At 38.4% G+C, this 6,281-nt stretch overlaps 1 non-coding gene across 1 annotated transcript; it reads right to left on the reverse strand.

Annotated features, from left to right (window-relative positions):
* Window positions 1-952: 952 nt before the first annotated feature.
* Window positions 953-1,058, reverse strand: LOC122025977. The gene has a single exon (XR_006123966.1). It is a non-coding gene; the product is annotated as a small nucleolar RNA R71 (small nucleolar RNA).
* Between the last annotated feature and the right edge of the window lie 5,223 nt (window positions 1,059-6,281).

Raw genomic sequence — 6,281 nt, forward strand, 5'->3', positions numbered from 1 at the left:
TCCTACAAAGAAACCGAAACTCCTAGAATCTCCCTTTATCATAACCCAAAACACTAAACTCTTGTTTGTTGATCTTTAAGATTAGATTTGTTTACCTTACTTTGCTTTTGAAACGATTGGATAGTTGTTTGGCTAATTCGCATTGAGACATTTCTAGTGCTTATTCCAGTCCCTGTGGATACGATAATCTTTTATATTACTTGCGGAGAGCGAACAAGTTTTTGGCGCCGTTGCCGGGGACTGCGCTATAACATTAGGAATTATCAATTGAGTTAGACTAAACATAATATTTGTTTTCCTTTCATATTGCATAGTTGTAACTAATCATTAGATTTCTGTTTTTACCTTCTTGTATAACTTTCACTTCTTGTTAGTTCTTTTTGTACAAATTCAATTCTGCATTTTTGATTCTTTTATTTTATTTTATTTTTTTTTGAATTGTCATTTGCTATCTTGTTCTTGTGTATGCGAAGATCTAACTTTGCAGGGGAATTCTTTCCTTTTGACCCTGAGATTGATAGAACCTTCCATTAAAGAAGAATTCTGCAAAGGCAAATTGAAGAACAGGAACATTTGAACATGGCAAATAGACCACTTAAGGATTATGCAGCACCCTATGCAAGAGGTTTTCGATCTAGTATTTCAAGACCTTCAGTGGAAGCTAACAACTTTGAGATCAAACCCGCAATCATATCTATGGTGCAGCAGAACCAATTTGGTGGAGGACCTCATGAAGACCCCAATCAACACTTAGAGGTCTTTTATGAAATATGTGGGACCATGAAAATGAATGGAGTTCCTTCAGATGCAGTTAGATTATTATTATTTGGGTTTTCTCTAAGAGATAGGGCAAAGCAATGGCTGAATTCTTTAGCCCCTAATAGCATCACCACTTGGGAGCAGTGTGAGCAACAGTTTCTTGATAAGTTCTATCCACCAAGCAAAACAGCTCATATGAGGAATTTAATTGCGAGCTTCAAGCAAACTGACTCAGAATATCTTTTTGAAGCATGAGATAGATATAATAGTATGCTCAGACAATGCCCACATCATGGGTTGGAAAGATGGTTAGTGTTGCACACTTTTTACAATGGTATCAATTATCATACCAAAGTGTCCCTTGATTCAGCTGCTGGAGGGGCACTTATGAACAAAAGCTTAGATGAAGCCGAAGAAATCATTGAAAGTGTAGCACAAAATCATCATCAATGGGCAAATGAAAGAAGTGGTGGCTATTCCTCTGTAAACCCAACAATTAAAGCATCAGGGAAGTTTGATGTAGATGTAGTCACTCTTTTGTCTGCAAAATTGGATGCTCTTACAAAGAAATTTGAAAATATGGGGACTAGTGCTAATATGGTCAATGCTATTAGTACATCTTGTGAAGTATGTGGGAGTTCAGAGCATTCAAATGACTCATGTCCATTGGGAGCTATCACTGCACAAATCAATCAACTTGAACAATGTGATGCAATCATGAGTTACAATCAAAGGCAGAACAACCCATACTCAAATACTTATAACCCTGGATGGAAGAGTCATCCAAAATTTTCTTACAGAAGTAATCAAGATCAAGGACCATCTATGGGGGCAAGACTAAATTTTCAAGCTGGGCAACAAAATTTTCAACATCTATCTTCTCAAGGCTTACCAAAGTCAAATGTTGAAAAGATGCTTGAAGAAATTGTCTCAAGTCAGAATGAAATGAAGCAAGATATAGCAAAGCTCATTCAAAGAATGGATAATTCTAATAAGCATCAAAGGATCCAGGATAGTCAAATTGCCCAACTAGCTTCCTCATCATCCAGAGCACCAGGACAGCTTCCAGGAAAACCTGATGTGAATCCTATGGAGCATTGCAATAGGATTAAGCTTAGGAGCGGACGGACCTTGGGAGACTCCCAAGTGACTGCTTCAAAAGGGATACAAAAAGAAGAAGAGCTCTCTCCTCCTATACTAAATCAGATTCAAGCTAATGAGGAGAGTACCATTGAGGTTGAAGAGACTCTTCCACTGAACCATCAGAGCAAAGCTGTCCCTTTTCCTCAGAGACTTACAATGCTCAAGAAGGATGAAGAATTTGGCAAGTTTCTAGAAAAGGTTAAGGAAATTTGTGTAGAGGTACCTCTTATTGATGCTATTCTACAAATGCCTAGATTTGCCAAATTCCTGAAGGATCTCATGTCAAATAAGAGAAGAAGAGGAGAGGTCGAGACCATTGCGCTTAGTGAGGAATGTAGTGCTATTTTTGAGAAGAACACTTCTCCAAAACTGAAGGACCCAGGGAGCTTTTATATTCCTTGCAACATAGGAAAAGAATTTTTTGAAAAAGCTTTTTGTGATTTGGGGGCGAGTGTTAGCCTCATTCCCTATTCAATTTGTAATAAATTAGGTCTCAAAAACATTAAACTTACTACTATGGCACTTCAACTTGCCGATCATTCCTGCAGGTACCCTTTGGGTATTATAGAAGATGTGCCAGTAGAGGTGGATGAGAATGTTATTCCCACAGACTTTGTCGTGTTGGACATGGAAGAGGACCCTAGGATTCCTATCATATTAGGAAGACCTTTCCTTGCTACAGCTGGAGCTATAATTGATGTCAAAAATCATAAGCTTTCTTTGGTAATTGGTAAGGAAAAGTTGGAATATGATTTATCTAATATCTCTCACCATGTCTAGTCTCTTTTAAATGCTTGTAGCAGGACAAGCATTTATAAACTTGAGGAATGGAATTTCCATCCTCATGGAAGGCCACCAAATGAAGGAGACAATGTGGTGGAAGATGCTGGGAGAAGATCTCCCAACAAAAACGAAAAGTATATCTGTCCTCCAAGGGCGAGGAAAAGAAGCGAATGATAAAGTTTGGCCGAGCTAAAGACCTTAAACAAGCGCTTCTTGGGAGGCAACCCAAGGGTTCTTTTAGTTAGTTTTGATTTGTATTGTAATTTCTTTTAGTTTGATGCATTCTTTTGATTTTGTTTTCAGGTTAGGTGCAAAACAGAGTCAGGCCGTGTGCTATACACGGCCAAGCAAAGGTTGCAGAGAAGGGAAGTGCTTGGGCCGTGTCATCCAGACACGGCCGTGTGGGATCTCCCGAGGAGAAAAAGGTATAGGCCGTGTCCTAGATACGGCCGTGTAAAGAATCCCGAGAGGAAAGATGGAGAGGCCATGTCCCAGACACGACCGTGCGAGGAATCCAGAGAAGGAAGAGGGGGAGGCCGTGTAGATCTACACGGCCCGTGTAGGAGAACTATTAAAGTCTTCCTCCTACCTCGCACGGCCAGATCTTGGCCGTGTTCCGCACACCCCCAGCTCTCCAAAACATATCTTTCTCTCCCAATCTCTTAAAAACTCCTCTCTAATCTCTCGAGATCTCTTAGATTCGATTCTCCTCCTCTCTAAGACTTGGACTTTTTGTTCTCTTAACCTAAGATCTTTTGTTCTTTGAAGTTTTGTTCTTTGAGTCCCACAACTCTAGATAATTCTTCCCCTATCTAAACTCATCAAGATGTCCAATATTTTGAAGAGACTTCGCAAAGGAGGTGGTGGATCTAGTGGAGACAAAGAGAGGGAGCCATCAAGGGACAAAGGAAAGCAACCAGTGAAGGGCAAAGGCAAAAGGACTTCACGCAACGAAGGTAATGACAATGAATTCAATATTGTGTTTAGAAATGATGATCAAGTAACTAGATTTGCAATTCTTGTCAATAGAAAGATAGTGTGTACTAGATATATGGACCCAACTGTTCTTGATATGCTTGGAATTAGGGAAGATGTAGATTTGATGATTGGGTTTTTGGATTGGGGTGATATTATGTACACCCATTTGCCTACATATCCTCGTCTTGTTTTGGAATTTTTGAGTTCATTGGATGTCCATTTTACTAATGAAGATGATTATTTTGGAAAAATCTCTTTTAGACTAATGAATCAAGAATTTCTATGGGCATTTAGTGACTTTAATTCTTGTTTTGGATTAACCACCGGTAGCCCTCGTAGGTTTGATCCAAGGTTTAATTGGAATCATTTTTGGAATGCAATAACTGGGTTAGATCAACCTTATGAGCCTTCAAGAGCTAAGGCCTCCCATATGCAAAACCCCATCTTTAGGTATCTACATAGAGTCATGGGTAAAACTATTTTTGGTAGGGGAGAGAGTGATGGGGTGGTTAAAAAGATAGAGCTTTATGCTTTATGGGCTATGCTTTATAAGGTTGAATTTGATTCTGGTTTTCATTTTGTTCAAACCTTATTAAGATCTGCTAGGGCGTCATCGGGATCAATTGTTTTTGGTGGTTTGATTACTCGAATAGCTTGTAATTTAAATCTTGATGTTGATGGGTTGGAAATAATTCATGGTAATGACATGATTGACATTGATGCATGTCTTGCTATGAAAATGATCGTTCGGGATGAGAATGGTTTTGCGTTTCCTAGGAGGAGTGGTTCTCCTCTACCCCTTCCTTTTCCTGAACGAACTACTATTCGTAACCCGGCTAATTGGGTAATTTCTGAGTTGGATTCTGAGGATAACCCTTCTATACCTGGAGACACTGAGCCACATCATGAGCCCTTGTCATATGGATACCCACAGCCTTCTAGTTTTATGGAGCCCGCTAGGCATTCTTTTGCATATGACACGGGATCTTCTAGGTTTGATTTTTCAGATTTTCGTACGTCTCTAGAATCACTTCATGAGAAGCAAGATTCCCAACGAAAAATGTTGGAGGGGCGCTTCTCTTTATCTGATGATCAGTTTAGGGAGGTACAAAATCATTTTCAGTTTATGAGGAATTTCCAAGGTCAAGTGGCTGAGTTTGTGCAGGATTATGATACTGATCAGGCTAGGATGAGAGATTTTATGCAGAGCATGATGCTTACTAGCCAACAAGTAGATGCTTTATATGAGTATCATAGATCTTTGGGTGAGATTCCAGGTTTTCCTAGTTTTCCTATTGGCCAACCACGTCGTAGACCTCCTTTCCCTCGTCCACCTCCACCTCCTCCACCATATTGATTTCATCGGGACGATGAAAAGTTTAAGTCTGGGGGGTGTTATGTACTGTTTAGTTTGGTTTTCAGTTTCTTTTTGTTTTTGTTAGTTTTTCATGTTGGTTCTTATTTTCATTGCTTGTTGCTTTATTTTGCTTTTTTTTGTTTTTGTTAGTTTTTCATATTGGTTCTTATTTTCATTGCTTGTTGCTTTATTTTGCTTGTTTTTGAAATAATCATGGCAAAAAATTTTTTGAGAACATCAAATCTTCACTTATATGCTTTCTTGGATTCAAGTGAAATGTTAGCACGATTATTGTCTTGATTCATGATGTTCGAATGATGCTAGTAGTAAACTTTATGTACTTCTTTTCTCTATCTTGGGTAGCATGAAACAAGCTAAGAATCTTATGGTGATGAGTTTTAGTTTTGGTTCAACCTTAAGGATTTTATCTTCACTACACTTGTGCTTGATGCTTGAATAGTTGATGTCATTGAAATAGTCATGATTCATCTTGTTTGCTTAGTACTTGGTTTCCATGGTGATTTCTCAACTTTCATTTTGGTTACTGGATGAGGCTCAAATCATTAAAGCTCATTTGGAAAAATCAAAATATCCCAACATGTGTGCTAAAAATTACATTTGTGAATAAGTTTTGCACAATGCAAACACTTATAAAAAAAAAAAAAGGAAATAAGGGATATAAAAAATAATTGTCATGAGTGGAATCTAGCAAGTCACCCCTTTGAGACCGAGTTAGGTTACTGGGGAAATGACTGTTTAGCTTCTCTTGAGATTGAGCACACCTTTGAGACCTTGAGTTAGTTGAGAAATATGAACCAAGTGAATGGTGAGTAAGTGCCTATCACTGGTTACTTGTCTTTCACTGGAAACACTAGGAATTCAAATTTGATGACGACTTGACTAGGACATGGATTGAAACTTGAAGAGTGTTGAGTTACTTTTACACTGTGCACAAGATTCTTATGCTTGAACCATACTTTACTTGTTTCTATGATCATGCTTTCTAATGAAACTTTTTGATAGAGTTAGGAAAGTGCACTAGGTTTTATGAATGTGTTGTAGAACATATGAATTTAGACTGCGGCATTTTGCTTGAGGACAAGCAAAGATTTAAGTCTGGGGGTGTGATGTGCGTAGATTATATACTCTTTTATGCATGTTTTTACGCACATTTACATACTTTGAGGATGCTTGATCTATGCATTTTTATACTTCCAGCTTTCCTTTTAGCATATTTACTCTTTTGGTTCGGAGATATGCT

This window comes from Zingiber officinale, chromosome 9B, assembly GCF_018446385.1.
Source record: "Zingiber officinale cultivar Zhangliang chromosome 9B, Zo_v1.1, whole genome shotgun sequence".
In the NCBI taxonomy this organism is placed as follows: domain Eukaryota; kingdom Viridiplantae; phylum Streptophyta; class Magnoliopsida; order Zingiberales; family Zingiberaceae; genus Zingiber; species Zingiber officinale.